The following is a 17416-nucleotide window of genomic DNA, read 5'->3' as shown; positions in this document are numbered from 1 at the left end:
GGCATTTGCTTTCTCGCAGTGCCCATGGGGACCGCTGTCACTGCTGACCTTCAGATGGGAAGCAGAACCCTGTGGTAAACACTGGGTCCTCTTTTCTGGATGTTCCCCAAAGCAACACCTTCTTGTAGCATTTCTTTGTTCAATTCACCTGCACAGCCATGTTTCAACATGCAAAGTGGGACAAGATACCAGAATTGATGTCACCAAAAGACCTAGAATTGCTTCCCTTTACTTTTTCCTGGCAATATCCCTAGGCACCATAGAGTCTTCACATTAATTCCTTAGAATACAAAACAGTTGCATCCTTTTCCTCAAGTAGTGGGCTACTCACTCTGTGTTTACTCTTCTAAGCTGGGCTGGCATATGATGATATGGAATACCAGTTGTTTAAACGCTGGAATAATTCCATGTTGGTTAGTCTATTTGGCTTCTGCCTCATGTTTCCCAAGAGCCCTATCCCTGGCTTCTCCAGCCCCACTCATTCCCTTCAGAACTCCCCATTATTTAGTGGCTAAAATTTATTGCCCAGCACAGCAGGTGTCCAGAGCCCTACTCCAGGTGTGTGTCCAAGGTCCATTCTGTCTGCCTGTGCCACACCAGTTGCTAATCACTTGATGATCACCTCTGTGTCTGTGACCTCTGGGCCCTCTCCCCTCCCTAGCTTGCAAGAGGAGCTGGAACTGTTTTCTGCAATCCAATGTGGTTTTCTGACAGCTTCCTTGCTGAAGAATAGAGGAAAAAAAACCCACAAGTTAAATTACTGTTGGGACCTTGCCACCCCCATTTAAGTTATTTGTCCACTTCTGATCTCAGATCTTTCATCTGTGAAGTCCAGGAGTTGAACTATGATCTCTAAGCTCCTCCCAACTCTGAAATTCTGTGATTCCATACTATCGCAAGAAAATAGTTGTCCTAAAAATGTTAATAAATGATGGATCAATAATCAGTCTAAAAGGAAAGCTGGCTTTAATTGACTTCTATAATATAGCCATAGAACCAGTGAGTGACGGAATTCTGAACAAGTAGGTGTGAGATTGATCCAGGGTATTAATTTGTCATTTTATGGACTGTTCCAAAGAACAGGGGTAAAGTAGCTGATTCAGGAAATACTTCTTATTTACACCACACCATGCCTTTTAGCAGGAGGTTGTAGAGTCAGGGCCTGAAAGCCTTGGTAGGAAAAGCGTTAACAGACAATGTCCTTGAGTGGTACTACTCTGATGGTTATTTGTTTGACAGTTTCTAGATTCCTGGACTTTTTACTGCTTTGCTTTCTCTTATTTGCCCATAGCCCAAATTACTTGATCACAGTGTGTCTAAGTGACAAATAAAGAGAGGCTCCAACAGGAAGGGAAAAATTAAAGGGCTTGGAAAATTGAATCTCCATGCAACCTGTACCTCTCCTCACTTCTGTAACAATTCCAGCTTACACAAAGGCCTGTGCTCTGACCTCAAAACATCAACTGCTCTTGGAAATGGGAAACCTATTATCATGGCTCATGGTTGCTGTTTCCATTTAAAGGGCTCTGACTGAGATGCCAGGGATCCAGAAATTTCCATTGTTTAACTGATGCAGAGTGACATGGAAAAGAAAAGAAGCAAAACTTTTGGGAAAAACAAATGCTTCCCATATATAATCCTCTCCTCTTAATTTTGCAATTTCCTAGCCCCGTGCAAAAAGATAAGTAAGTTCACGGCATTTACTGTATGGAGATTCCAAATGCTTGTTGTGGTGGTGGTTTTTCATTATGAAAAAAGAAGAATGAGGAAAATGTGTCAGGATCTTGTCATTGCTAACAGTAGTTGCCCTTGTAGCTATTTCCAAGTTGGAATATGACAAACAGTTAATTGAATCAAAATATTTGCAAATCCATATTTGTGTTTTATGTATGATTAGTAGACAATGGGCTTGAATTCTTAACATCATTAATACTTTAAAAAACAACTGGATAGACTTAGAGGGATTAGAGGATTTGGGCTATATTATAAGTAAAAGTTCACTTGGAATGGGTATTTCATGCTTTCTCAAGCAAACTAGTCTGATTTTCCCATGCCCTCCACTGGGTTCTATTGAGCAAGGGTGTTGTCAGAATTACTGTGTGTAGAACAATGCTGGCAGCTGCCAAGTGCTAACAGTCATCAAAAGAACAAGTGAGATGCTTATTCATATTTAAAAATGGATACCAAATAACACAGACCAGATGAAAGTGGCATTTTACTGAACAATAGCACAATAGCATCTGGAATGTTTTCTCCATTTTTGGTAGGCTCACTTTGGGGTGGAGAAAGCTGAGGCTGAAGAAATCCAGAAAAAAAAAATGATAGGGTTGTTATAAAGCAGTATGTGTTCTATACTAGTTTGCCTCAAATTTGTGAGGTTCAGCTAATAGTTCTCCAGTCTCACAGGGTATGTGCCATTTTTCTTTCTCTCTTAGGCAATTCTTGGTACTATTCCAAAATGGTAGGGTTACAATATCTTAGACATCAGGCACCAGTTATTTTTCATCTCTTTCCTGTCTAGGATAGAGCACTGTTTGTCTTGTAAAGGGATAAACCACTTCATAAACATTTTCTGGGAGTAATCCTGTAACACGAGGCTCAGACCTGGGAGAGAGATAGATGTGTCTCCCAGCTTCAGGAACAAGTGCCTAGGACATCCCACACAGGGTGAGAGAGAGAACTATCATCTTGTGAATGAAATCTCTCAGCCACCAAAGACCTGAGATAAAAAGACAGGTAAGTTTTGTTTGAAGAGATAATCTGAGAACTGTTTGGATCCTGGAGCTGGGCTGACAAAATGGTCTTTAGCATTAAGGAATGGGGGGTCTCGGGAGTAGCGAATTCTAAAGAGCAGAAAGAGGCACTAGGAGACTCTGATGACACACTTTGTCTTAGATCTACCCTGGAGAAGCAGCCTCTGAGAGGACCACATTATGATATTCACGGGCCCTAGCCAACCTGATTCACAATAGGTTGATGAAACACTCTGCTTTTTGCAAAGCCAAGATGTGTAGAACTGACTAGAAGCAAAATGGACAGTAAGAAATAAGAGCAGAGAAGAGAGAGGAAAATGAGAAAGAATGTTGGTCACATAGCATGGCAGTGGAGGTAATAAGAACCAGATTTGGATGATGCACAGCAGATCCCGTGATGATGATGGAAAACTGGGGCGGGTGATGCACAGCGGACCCCATGATGATGGGAACCTGGGTGGGTGATGCACAGAGGACCCCATGATGATGAAGGGAACCTGGGGTGGGCAATGCACAGAAGACCCCATGAGGATGATGGGAACCTGGGTGGGTGATGCACAGTGGACCCCACAACGATGATGGGCACTTGGGTGGGTGGTGCACGGTGGACCCCTATAATGATGATGGGAACCTGGGTGAGTGGTGCACCGAAGACCCCATGATGATGGTGGGAACCTGGGTGGGTGATGCACAGGGGACTCCATGAATATGATGGGAACTTGGTGTGGGTGATGCACAGAGGATCTCATGATGATGATGGGAAACTGGGGTGGGTGATACACAGCAGAACCCATAATGATGAGGGTCAGATGAAGACCACAACAAATGCACAAACCAGAGAGTATTTTTAACAGAGCATGGGGAGCGTGCACTTTAATATTCTATTTCTCTTTTTGTGTGTGGGTGTTGGAGTGTGGGAAGGGATGGGTTGAAGGAATTGGTTCCTGCTGCACCTGAGGATTCTTTAGGGTAGGCTTCACTGAGAAGCCATGGCATTTCATCTGTGGATGTATGTGCTTTAGCATGGGGCCTCTCAAAACTACATGCTTGAGTATCTGAATTTAGCACTGTATGTTAAGAAACCGAACATCAACACATGGTAATAGAGAACTATGATCTAGCCAACAGTTTCAGGCCATCTCAGAGCAGCCATAGGCAAGGACAAGATGTGCATCAGTGAGGCTAGGTGCCTTGCCCATCATTAGATGGCCAGTTAATGGGGAGTGAGGAGCTAAATTCCAAGTCTCCCTTGTCCCAAATCCAAGGTTCCTTCTTCCACACTTCACTTGTTCCTTTTAGTTTCTGTTTGTTTGTTTAAGAGGGTTTCTGGGTCCATAGAGGGGATGAAATTAATCTACTTCTGAGAGTAACACTTGTAGTATTTGAGAGTTGAGGTAAAATTGTTGTATTCGTTTTAGACATAGATATATAAAAGATAAGCTGCGTGATAGTAGGGACTTTGAATGTTTTGTTCACTGCCTGCTGCATTGGCTGGAATATTATCAGGCACATGGTAGGTGCCTGAAAAAGTATTATTTGTCATTGAATGAATATAGAGATATCTTTCAAAAGATAGTACTTTCTGCAAAATTGTATTGATTACTTTCTCATTCCAAATTATTAGCCAAAGCAGATCTGGTAGCTAAAGACAGTGAAAACTTATGTTAAAATATATTTTAAAAAGGGGCAAATGGAAGGAAAAAAGTATACTATTTTTATTCTTCGGTGACTTCAAAGTGGCTGCTATAATTTAGGCCACATATTCTACTCCTGTGCTAAATCCAACGCATTAAAATCACCCTCTTTGGGCTAAAATGATTGGGAAATATGAACTCCAAAGTGTGTGTACTTTTAAAAAATTTCAAGACACCAAGCCAGAGTTGAAATTTTTCAGCTTATAATATTGCCTGACTTAAATCCGTTGTTTGTATTTGTTCATGTTCTTATTTCTATTCGTTATATACATAATTTCTTCTCCTTGTTTCGTATAACTTTTAGCTGTATCGATGTGTTGCCAAAAATCAAAGAAAAAGTTCATTACTTTAGGCAATGGAATATTAAATGAAACAAGTTATCACTTGTCCCTAATAGCTAAAACAGAGATAAAATGGATTGAATTTTACAATTAAAATTGCTTTATTGTGCATTAATTTACTCATTAAACATTTAGTGCACACCTACCATGTGCCATGCAGTATTCTAGGGTTAGGGATAAAATAGTGTTTGAAACTGACAAAAATCTTTGCCATCATGAAGGCTATATTCTGGTAAATTGTGTTTCTATAGCTTTATCAGAGATAGAAAAATATTCAATGAATTGAATATTTTCTAGATCAGAGTCATCGAAATTTCTCTAAAAGGCCAGATACCAGCCCCAAAAGGGCTATCTTTTTCATTCACACTGAGGTTAAGCAAGTATTAGAATGCAGAGCAACCCCCTCTTAACAGCTTCTCTTGAGAATCAGCTGGTCACAAAGGAAGAGGGCTCCCACGCGAGTCCTGTCACTCCATGAGCTCACCTCTCATGCCCACACCCCATTCTTTCTAGTCTTGTTGACTCCTCCATATAAAAGACAAGCCCTTTCAGCCTGACCTTAGAGATACTTCAAGATTTTATATTGCAATAGTCCTTTCCCTCTACTGCAATCATCTTTTGAATAGAGTCTCTCCTTCCCTAAATCCAAATTTGCTTTTATTTGACATGTTGCTGGCTTACAAGGTGGAGATTAGAAGACTTTCTCAACCCACAGCTGCAACCTCCACGTTTAACTGACATATCAGCGAGTTCTTTGACCCGTGGAAGGGAAGAATTTATGCCAAAGAAACTGGGCCAAACTGCAAATAAGAAATGAAAATATGCCAAAAGCTATGTTCCCTCCAACTTTATAAATGTTAATAAAGTACCTTATTGAGTCTTTTGCAACAACATGTTTGTATACTTTTATGGTGCTAGTTAAGTTGCAGCATAAGCTCGAGACCAATCATTTAGAACTTAAAGAAAAAGTAATTGAGTAATTTAAGTGTAGTCATGATGAGAGCTTTTAAAGCCAAAAATTGTTACAGCTTTGCAAATTAGAAGTAAAAAATCCATTGAAGCTTTCTACATGTTTTAATTGTTAAGATAACTGTTGATAGCTATCACGTAAAACAAAGCAACGACAAATCCAAAAAACTCATTGGGGTCCTCAATAATTTTTAGGAGTGTAAAGAGTTCTTGAAGTCAAAAAGTGAAAGAGAACCACTATGGTAGATAAAACTGAGTTGATTGTTCTCAGTCCTATTCAGTTGAATTTTTGATATGACCTCCTGAGGAGTCATTCCCTGGCTGGGCTTCAGGAAGGAGTCCACTGCCTGGCTGTGCATCCTTCTAGCTCAGGAAGCTGATTTGAGGATTTGAGCAAAGTTCACTCGTTTCTTCCTTTGACTACATCACATTGACTTGGGGGGGAAGGAGGGTGTCTGTTTTGTATTTTTTAATTATTTTCTTCATTACTTTATTCTTTCTTTTTAAATTTTTTCCTTTATTCTTTAATTTTTCTCAATTTTTAAATTTATTCTTTTCTTTTTTATTTCTCATTTCTTCTTTACTCTTTCCATTTTATTTCACAATTTTTTCTTTATGCCTTTTTTTTACTTCATTCTCTTGTTATTTAATTTCTTAACTTTTTGTTTCTTTTCTTTTTTGTCATGCTTTATTACCTCCTTTTTATTCTCATTTTTCTTTTTCTCATTTTCATTTCCTTTATTCTATTTTTTCATTTTTCTTTCTTTATTTTTCTCATTTTCTCTTTTTTATATAGTTTGATAGAGTAGTTTTCAGATTTTTATTTTTGTCTGCCACTGTGTTTTTGTTTTGTTTTGTTTTGTGTGTTTGCTTATTTATTTTTGGATTTCAGGTGTACAGCAGAGTTAATCACAGCCCTCAATTTGTGTCATAGTGTCTACATTGGTCCCTGTAAACCCTCTCTTTTGTTTTATTTATTTGTTCTCTTTTTTTTTAATTTTAGATCATTTTATTTTTTTATGGCAGTAACATTGGATTATAATATTATATAACTTTCAGGTGTACATTGCAATATATTTCGAATTCTGTGTAAATTGCATCATGTTCACCGCCCAAAGACTAATTACAGTCCGTCACCACACATTTGTGCCTAATCTCCCCTTTTGCCCTCCTCCCTTCCCACTTCCCCTCTGGTAACCACCAATCCAATCTCTGTTGCTATGTGTTTGTTTGTTTGTTGTTTTTATCTTCTACTTATGAGTGAGATCATATGGTATTTGACTTTCTCTCTCTTACTTTTCTCACTTATCATAATACCCTCAAAGTCCATGCATGTTGTCACAAATGTCCGGATTTTATCATTTCTTATGGCTGAGTAGTATTCCGTTGTGTATATATACCACATCTTCTTTATCCATTCGTCCCTTGATGGGCACCTAGGTCGCTTGCAAGTCTTGGCTATTGTGAATAATGCTGCAGTGAGCAGAGGGGTGCATGTATCTTTATGCATTTGTGTGTTCAAGTTCTTTGGATAAATACCCAGCAGTGGGATAGCTGGATCACATGGTAGATCTGTTCTTAATTTTCTGAGGAAACTCTATACTCTTTCCCATAGTGGCTGTGCCAGTTTGCACTCCCACCAGCAGTGTACCAGGGTTACCTTTTCCCCACATCCTCTCCAACACTTGTTGTTTCCTGTCTTGTTAATTATAGCCCTTCTGGTGAGAGTGAGATGATATCTCATTGTAGTTTTCCTTTGCATTCCCTGATAGTTAATGATGTTGAACATCTTTTCATGTTTCTGTTGGCCATCCGTATATCTTCTCTGGAGAAATCTCTGTTCAGATCTTTTACCCATTTTTCAATTGGGTTGTTGGTTTATTTGTTGTTGAGACGTATGAGTTCTTTGTATATTTTGGATATTAACCCCTTAGCTGATATATGGTTTGCAAATATCTTCTCCCAACTGTTAGGTTGTCTTTTCGTTTTGTTGATGGTTTCCTTTGCTGTGCAGAAGCGTTTTAGTTTGATGTAGTCCCATTTATTCATTTTTTCTTTTGTTTCCCTTGCCCAGTCAGACATGGTACTTGAAAATATGCTGCTACGACTGATGTCAAAGAGCATGTTGCCCATGTTTTCTTCTAGAAGTTTCATGGTTTCAGGTCTTACATTCAAGTCTTTAATCCATTTTGAGTTGATTTTTGTGCATGGTGTAAGACAATGGTCTACTTTTATTCTTTGCATGTGGCTGTCCAGTTTTCTCAACATCGTTTATTGAAGAGACTCTCATTTCTCCATTGTACACTCTTGGCTCCCTTGTTGAAAATTAGCTGTCCACTATGTGTAGGTTTCTTTCAGGGCTCTCAGTCTGTTCCATTGATCTGAGTGTCTGTTTTTGTGCCAGTACCATGCTGTTTTGGTTACGATAACTTTATAGTATTTTTTGAAATAGGGAGTGTGATACTTCCAGCTTTGTTCTTTTTTCTCAGGATTCCTTTGCTATTCAGGGTCTTTTGTTCCATATAAATTTTAGGATTCCTTGTTCTATTTCTGTGAAGCATGTTGTTGGAACTTTGATAGGGATTGCATCGAATCTATAGATTGCTTTAGGAAGTATGGACATTTTAACTATGTTAATTCTTCCACTCCAAGAACACGGAATAACTTTCCATTTCTTTGTGTCTTCTTCAATTTCTTTCAATAATGTTTTATAGTTTTCAGTGTACAAATCTTTCATCTCTTTCGTTAAGTTTATTCCTAGGTATTTTATTCTTTTTCTTGAAATTATAAATGGTATTGTAGTCTTAATTTCTCTTTCTGCTACTTTCTTACTAGTGTATAGGAACACAACTGATTTTTGGATGTTGATTTTGTATCCCGTAACTTGACTGTATTCCTTTATTGTTTCTAAAAGTTTTTTGGTGGATTCTTTAGGGTTTTCTATGTATATAATCATGTCCTCTGCAAATAGTGACAGTTTCACTTCTTCTTTTCTAATTTGCATCCATTTTATTTCTTTTTCTTGCCTGATTATTCTGGCTAGGACTTCCAATATTAGTTAAATAAGAGTAGTGAAAGTGGGAATCCTTGTCTGGTTCCTGTTCTTAGAGGGATAGCTTTCAGTTTTTCTCCATTGAGAATGATATCAGCTGTGGGTTTCTCATATATGGCCTTTATTCTGTTTAGGTATTTTCCTTCTATACCCATTTTATTTAGAGTTTTTATCATAAATGGATGCTGTATCTTGTCATATGCCTTCTCTGCATTTATTGAGATGATCATATGATTTTTATTCTTCATTTTGTTAATGTGGTGTATCACGTTGATTGATTTGTGGATGTTGAGCCATCCCTGCATCCCTGGAATAAAACCCACTTGATCATAATGTATGATCTTTTTAATGCATTGTATTCAATTTGCTAATATTTTGTTGAGGATTTTTGCATCAATGTTCATCAGTGATATTGGCTTATCATTTTCTTTTTTTGTGTTGTCTTTGTCTGGTTTTGGTATCAGGATAATGTTGGCTTCATTATCAGGATAATGTAGAATGAGTTAGGAATCCACTCTTCCTCTTCAGTTTTTTGGAAGAGTTAGAGAAGGATAGATATTAAGTCTTCTTTGAATGTTTGGTAGAATTCACCAGGGAAGCCATCTGGTCCCGGACTTTTATTTTTTGGGAGGTTTTTGATTACTGTTTTGATCTCTTTACTGGTAATTTGCCTATTCAAATTCTCTACTTCTTCTAGATCCAGTTTTGGAAGGTTGTATGATTCTAAGAATTTATCCATTTCTTCTAGATTATCCATTTTGTTGGCGTATAGCTTTTCATAGTATTCTCTTATGATCTTTTGTATTTCTGTGTCCATTGTAATTTCTCCTCTTTCGTTTCTGATTTTATTTATTTGAGACATCTCTCCTTTTTTTTGGTGAGTCTAGCTAAAGGTTTGTCGGTTGTGTTTATCTTTTCAAAGAACCAGCACTTGGTTTCGTTAATTTTTTCTATTTATTTTTAGCCTCTATTTCATTTATTTCTGCTCTGGTTTTTATTATTTCCTTCCTTCTGCTGATTTTGGCCTTTGTTTGTTCTTCTTTTTCCAGTTCCTTTAGGTGCACTGTTTGGTTGTTTATTTGGGATTTTTCTTCTTTGTTGAGGTAGGCCTGAAATACTATAAACTTCCCTCTTAGAACTGCTTTTGTTGTATCCCATAGATTTTGGCATGTTATATTTTCATTTTCATTTGTCTCCAGGAATTTTTTGATTTCTCCTTTGATTTCTTCATTGACCCAATCATTGTTCAGTAGCATTTTGTTTCATCTCCACATTTTTGTGGCTTTTCTTATTTTCTTCCTGTAGTTGATTTTTAGTTTCATTCCTTTGTCGTTAGAAAAGATGCTTGGTATTATTTCGATCTTCTTAAATTTATTGAGACTTGTTTTGTGGCCTATATGTGATCAATCCTGGAGAATGTTGCATGTACATTTGAAAAGAATGTGTATTCTACAGATTTTGGATGGAATGTTCTATATGTATCTGCTAAGTCCATCTGATCTAATGTGTTGTTTAAGACCAATGTTTCCTTATTGATCTTCTGTTTGGATGATCTATCCATTAGTATAAGTAGAGTGTTAAAGTCCCCTATTATTATTGTGTTACTGTCTATTTATCCTTTTATGTCTGTTAATAATTGCTTTATATATTTAGGTCCTCCCATGTTGGGTGCATGGATATTTACAAGTGTTATATCCTCTTGTTGGATTGTTCCCTTTATCATTATGTAGTGCCCTTCTTTGTCTCTTGTTACAGTTTTTGTTTTAAAGTCTATTTTGTCTGATCTAAGTATTGCTACCCCTGTTTTCTTTTCTTTTCATTTTCATGGAATATCTTTTTCCATCTTTTCAATTTCAGTTTGTGAGTTTCTCTAGATCTGAAGTGATTCTCTTGTATGCAGCATAAACATAGGTCTTGTTTTTTTATCCAATCAGTCACCCTATGTCTTTTGATTGGAGCGTTTAGTCCATTGACATTTAAAGTAGCTATTGATAAACATGTATTCATTGCCATTTTGTTACTTTTTTCTGGGTGTTTTAGTTGTTCTTCTTTGTTCCTTTCTTCTTCTTCTCTTCTTCTTCTTGTGGGTTGATGGATTTCCTTGGCAATGCATTTGATTTCTTTCCTCTTACTTACTTGTTTGCTTATTTTAGGTGTCTGGTTTGTGATTACCATGAGGCTCCTTTATACTATTCTGAGTATATAGCAATTTATATTGAGTTGATATTCTCTTTAGATGGAGCTTTTTCTAAAAGCTCTACTTTTTTACTCCCCTCCTCCTACATTTTATGTTTTTGAAATCATATCTAATCTCTTGTTTTGTGTGTGTCTAGCTATTACTGTCTTATCATTGAAATGGGTAATTTTCGTACTTTTGTCTTTTAACCTTCATATTGTCTTCATAAGTGGTTGATTTGCTATCTTTACTGTATTTTTGCCTTTACCATTGATTTATTGCCTTTTTTTTTTTGATAATTTTCTTATCCCTATTTGTGGTCTTCTCTTTCCCACTAAATAAGTCCCTTCAACATTTCTTGTAGAACTGGTTTATTGGAAATAAACTCCTTTAATTTTTGCTTGTCTGGGAAGGTCTTTATCTCTCCTTCCATTCTGAATGATAACCTTGCTGGATAGAGTAGTCTTGGCTGTAGATTTTTTTTCCTTTTAGGACTTTAAATATGTCATGGTAGTTTCTTCTAGCCTTTAGGGTTTTGGCTGAGAAGTCCACTGATAGCTTTATGGACTTTCCTTTGTATGTCACTTGTTGCCTTTTTCTTGCTGCTTTTAGGATTCTCTCTTTATCTTTAACTCTTGACATTTTAATTATAGTGCGTCTTGTGTGGGCCTCTCTCTTTGGTTTTATGTTGTTTTGTGCTCTCTGTACTTCCTGCATTTGGATGTCTGTTTCCTTCCTTAGGTTAGGAAAGTTTTCAGCTATTATTTCTTCAAATAGATTCTCTGCCCCTTTGTCTCTCTCTTCTCCTTCTGGGACACCTATAATATGAATGTTACTGAGCTTGATATTGTTCCAGAGTTCCCTAAGACTGTTCTCATTCTGTTTAATTCTTTTTTCTTTTATTTGATCAGCTTGGGTTATTTCTTGTAGCTTTTTGTCCATATTGCTGATCCATTCCTCTGTATCATCTACTCTGCTATGGGTCCCTCTAGTGAATTTTTCATTTCCAGTATTGTATTCTTCATTTTTTGATTGGTTCTTTTTTATATTTTCCAGTTCTTTGCTGATGTTCTCACTGTGTTCATTCAGTCTTCTACCAGTATCAGTGTGCATCCTTATGAGTTTTTGTTTGAACTCTTTGTCAGGTTCATTGCTTATTTCTGTTTCATGTAATTCTTTTTCTGGGGGTTTGTCCTGTTCCCTTGCTTGGAATGTATTCCTTTACCTCCTCATTGTGCCTCTTTGTCTGTGCCTATATCTATGTATTAGGTGAGTTGGCTATGTCTCCTGAGCTTGGAGAATTGGCCTTATGTAAGAGACGCCTTTTGAGGCCCAGCAGTGTGCTTTCCTCTCATCACCAGTCCAAATGATCCAGGGGTGAACCCTGTTTTGGCTACTTCTGTCCTTCTTCTATGGCAAGGTTGCTCTTACTGCAGGTACCCAGAGAGTCTAGTCTTTCCCTCCCTGGCTGGCTCTTTGTAAATCAGGTTTGGGGAGCCCCAGCACATTGGCTACATCGTCTAATAGCACACTCCTGTTGTGGTTTCCCTATTAATTATGTACTCAGTGTAGCTGGTTGCTAGGCTCAGGGGCTTAGAGTTACTGTAGGCCTCAGGCCTGCAAGGCTATTGTCAGCTTTCTTAGGATTGCAGCTATGTTGGGCTGGCCCTAGCCACAGGAGTACCCAATTGTTTCAGGCTTTGGAAGGTGGGGCCAATCCTCTTTGTGGCTGTTTGTGAAGCACAGGTCTTCTTCCACTGATAAGCCCCACCTCCCACAGGTCCACACACACCATCAACATAACTCTGTTCTGTGCACACTTCCTACCCCCTGGAGCATACCCAGTCACCCCACTGCAGAGGCCCCCACCTCTCCACTAATGCCCCCCCCCCCACAGTTCACCTGGTCCTCATGCAGCCCCTGCCCCACAAAGGTGGACACATTAGGCTGCCCATAGAGGATCAAGGCACCCAGTCTATGCAGGCCGACAAGTAGCCTGAGGGCTTGCTGTTGGGTGGTGCCGGTCCCTAGGGCAGGCTTCCTGCCCTGGCTGAACTGGATTAAACCTGCACTCTAGTGCTCTAGTGGGTGTGGCAGGCTCCTGAGCTGATAGGCTAGGGGAGGAACTTCAATGGTGTCTGCCAGGGTCTATGTCAACACACCTGTACTAGGTCACAACAATGGCCACCACCAATGTCTCAGTCTCTGGAGGGGTCTCACCTCTCACCAAGATGCACCCAGAGCATACCAGGTGAGTCTCTTTTCACCAAAGTACTGTGCAGCTTTCCTTTTGGTGATTTTAGGTTGCTGTATGAGATGGGTGAATTTGTGCTTGGGCCCTTTAAAAGCTGGGGGCTTTTGGCTTTTGTCTGATAGCTTTTCTGGGGGTATTGCCCCGTTGCTGTTAATAGCCAGTAAAGCCATATAATAGAATACCTATCTCTGTTTTGCTGAGTGTGAAGGATGCTTATAGTGAAAATGTGCCCCTGCTAAGGTCCCCACTTCTCCAGGGAAGGGGACGTACCATAAGGTGGCTCCTACCTGGTTGACCATGAAGGTCTGCTGCTCACAAAGGTGGCTTTCTTTCTCTTCAGAAGGAATTTCTGCCTCTTCCACCTGAGTCAGGACTGTCTCTTGTTGTGGGAGTTCTTGTTATCCAGTTTTCAGTTTTCTCTCCAGGGTAATTTTAGCAAGAATAATTGTAACCTGGTTGTGTTTCTGGGAGAACATGAGTTCAGAGTCTGCCTATGCTGCCATCTTGACAAGATCACTTGCAATTGTGTTTTGAAATCATTATAAAGATAAGTTCATGAAGTGAACTTCCTTTGGAAGTGATTTTCTTTTGAGGTGATTTGGACCAAGACTATCACCAGCTTTTCCCATTTTTAAACCCACCCTGGGACATGTTGACTCAAGCCCAGCAGTAAGCCCTATGCACTCTGGGGCCACAACTCAGCCATCTCTACTGACAGGCAGCTCCTTGAGACCATTGGCACAGGTCAATTTTCCAGGGTGAAGTTGGCCCAAAACATCCTGACCAGAAAATGGATAGATATGAAGATCATTGAGAGAAATAAAAATGATAAAAGCAGTGAATCAGCCCAACATAGTCAAAGTCTTTGAAGTGATTGAGACTGAGAAAACCCTCCATCTTGTGGAGCACGCCAATGGAGTAGAAGTGTTTGAGTACCTGGTGCCTCATGGAAACATGAAAGAAAAAGAGACCTGAGCCAAATTCCAGCAGATAGTGTCTGCTGTGCAGTACTGTCAGCAGGCTATTGTTCAGAGACACTTAAAGGCGGGAAACCTACTCGGGTGCTGAGGTGAATATCAGGATGGCAGCCTTGGGCTTCAGCAACAATCTCATTTTGGTAAAAAGCTGGGTTTTTACCAGCTTCTGTGGTTGTCCCCCTTTTGCTGCCTCAGAACTCCTATGGGATAACAATGTTATGGACCTGAGGGATAGAGCCTGGGAGTCCTGCTGTATACACTGGTCAGCAGAGCACTGCCTTTTGATGGACAGAACCTTAAGGGGACACAGGGGTAGATATTGAGGGCACCATAAAAACCTGCACGGGAAATTTCTCACTTTCAATCCCAGCACTTTAAGGCAAATCATTAAACTGATAGATGAATGTGCTTCGTGAAGATGACGAATGAAGCCTTATGTGGAGCCACTCCCCTAACTAGAAAGACCCTCTGTGGATAGAGTTGATAGTGTCCATGTGTTATACATAGGAAGAGATCCAGGACTTGCTGGTGGGTGGGCCAGAGGGACAACAAGATAACAGCCACCTGTATGCTCCTGGGCTTTAAGAGCTTGAAGCTAAAGGGCAACATCATCATCGACATCATCATCTTGAAGCCCATCTTCAGCTGAGCTGACCAAAAGTGTTTTCCCCATCCTACAAAGTTCAGCACAGCGTGGCTGCCAACCTCAAGCAGCAGCACTTCAGCACCAAGGCTGCCTCTGCCATTCCCATAACCTCTGCTCTAAGAAGACTCAGAGTAACCACACAGAAAATGACTGGACTGAGGAGGACCAGAGTCAGGGCCTGGAGAAGAAGATCACCCCTGTCCCCTCCATGAACATCGTGCTCTCAGCAATCACAAATCAAACCAGGAATTCCTCACTGTGGAAAACTGCTCTTGTAAACCAGCCTTGGCCATGCCTCCCTCCAGAATGGCCAAGACAGCCTAACCGTGCCAGGGACCTCTGTCTGTATATCTTCTCCTCACACTGCTGTATCCTTCTGGCCTACCTCCAGCAGGAATCCATGTGGGTTTCAGTGCACTGCAACTAGGCCTTTTGATACCCCTCATGGAAAGTGGTTGAAAGGTGCCATGGCCTCCAAGTGAGTCTCTGTCTCCTCCCACAATCTTTAAAATCAGGACAGTCATAGAGGCTCAACTGAAAGAGTTTCCACCTGGGTGAGTACAGTTGTAGCGTCTTCCATGCTGGATAGCTCTGGCAGGTGTGGAACCAATAGAATTTTCCCTAAGGCATGACCCTATCCTCTCCCTCTGCCCACAGTTAGGGACAGCTGGACACATCTGGGGGTATCTTTGTCAAGGTCACCTTCAAGTTTTCTACAACAACTGTCTTGCAGGTATGCCAGAAGAAATCCAGATGAACCTAAAATTGAAGAATCAGTGGAGATTCCCAGGCCTCCTGTGTGGCGATGATGAAGAAAAGGAAAACCACACACACTATGCCTCCCATGGAAACCAAAGACCATTCACTCCACGGAGCCCCAGGGGATGATGTGGGGGATCCACAAGTTCTGGACAGCAGCACACGCAGCTGCTTGGTGTGGAGGTCTCTCAGCAGATATTGGGCACCTCCTTGGCCTTGGAAAACATTGCCTGCAAACTAGCCAACCAGCTGAAACTTAACAGGCTGCCAGGAGCCAGGGGAGGAGAGGGGCTGGGTGCTTTGGCCCCATCTGAGTGGGACCGCAGAGACTGGTCTGAACCTGGTGTAGCTGTTGCTGGCCCTTCTCCTCTCCCTGGCCCTTCTCTGATTTTTCTTCCATGTTGTAGGGCACAGGAGATAAGTCTTTCCCACATCTGGAAATTCCCTCTTCCTCTTATCCTGAAGAGGAGGCACAGGAACGGGAGGGAGGGGACAGGGCTCCTCCTTGGTGCTGTGGTTGCACAGAGTATCTCACCTAAACTAAGACTTTGTTTATTACCGAAAAGAAAAATGAAAGTAAACAGTCCCCAGGGCCACCTTTCCTCTCTGCCCGTTGGGGTAGTTAAGACTGTATCTATGGGGTTTCCCAGGAGGGTGGCTTGGGCTACCACACTCTCAGACAAGGGTAGTGAGTTCCCCACCAGTGCCTTGGCCAGGCCCACTTCAGGTTTCTGCCCTCTTGTCCTCTCCTCCCCTCCAGGCCAACCATGACATGTGGCCTTCAGGGGCTTAAGGCCTGGGCAGCTGATGCTGGGAGCAGTGGGACTGCTCTGGGCTGCCGAGGCGAGGGTAGGGGTCACTGCCATTCCTCCTTCCCCAGAGCTGGATATTCTCTTCCACAAGCTGCCGTGAGGCATGTATTCCCTTCCTCAAAAGTGAGTGCCATCTCTCCCCCACCCACTCCTGAGTAGAAGGAGGTGGACCCAGGACTGGGAGAAGGGAGGGGACTATAGGACAGGGTTGGCTGTCTCCCTGGTGACAGAGACCCTGGGGAAGGCTTTGTCTGAAGCACTCCCCTGCTACAGACACATCATTTCTCCTTCCACTGCTTCCCCTTCATGAGTCACCAGCATGATCTGGGCACCAGCTAATTCTACAGCGGTGAACTCCCCCATGCCCCATTTGTTGTCTTATCTCTTGGCCTTGCCTTCTCTTCCTGACACTGTTGCCCCTACACGGGGTGGGGACAGACAGGGCCAAGTGGCTCCAGCTGGCTCCTCTCCGTGGCCATGTGGGAGTGGGTGGGGACTTGGCTGGGGACTGTACAGCATCTCTTCACTTACTGCTATCATATTTCTTTCCCTGAGAAACTGCTAGAGGGAGTAGTGCACAGAGCTGACCCCACTCTCACCTGAATTGTGCATTTTTTGGTGATGGGCTTTCTTTTTTATTTTATTACATCATTCTTTGGATTTACGATGATCCCCTCTCCCCCACCTATTCATCACCTCCACTCCCAGCCCAGGCTCACCTGCAAGTCTAGTCTGTGAGTCCCAAGAAGGTGCTTGTGGTCTCTGGCTCAGACCGTCTCTCCTCTCTGTCCCCCACTCCCCCAACTCATGAAATAGCCCAGTGATCCAAGAGAGCTTGCCTGTGCTCCCCCAGGGTGTGGCGGTCCAGGGCCTCCCAACCTCCTGGCTCCTGCACAGTTTCTCCTCTGGATCAAACAAGTAATAAAGAGAATTTTTTTGGGGGGGGGGACTTCAGGGGGCAAGAGGATTAATAGCAAAGCCAG

The 17416-nt window shown here is 41.2% G+C and overlaps 1 pseudogene; it reads left to right on the top strand.

Annotated features, from left to right (window-relative positions):
• The window catches only part of LOC124244615 (serine/threonine-protein kinase MARK2-like), a 51299-nt pseudogene extending 35628 nt beyond the window's left edge, over nt 1–15671 (top strand).
• The last annotated feature ends 1745 nt before the right edge of the window (nt 15672–17416 follow it).

This window comes from Equus quagga, chromosome 9 (genome assembly GCF_021613505.1).
Source record: "Equus quagga isolate Etosha38 chromosome 9, UCLA_HA_Equagga_1.0, whole genome shotgun sequence".
Taxonomy (NCBI): Eukaryota; Metazoa; Chordata; class Mammalia; order Perissodactyla; family Equidae; genus Equus; species Equus quagga.
The sequence above is the reverse complement of the archived record's forward strand: the minus strand, read 5'-3'. Positions and strand labels throughout refer to the sequence as shown.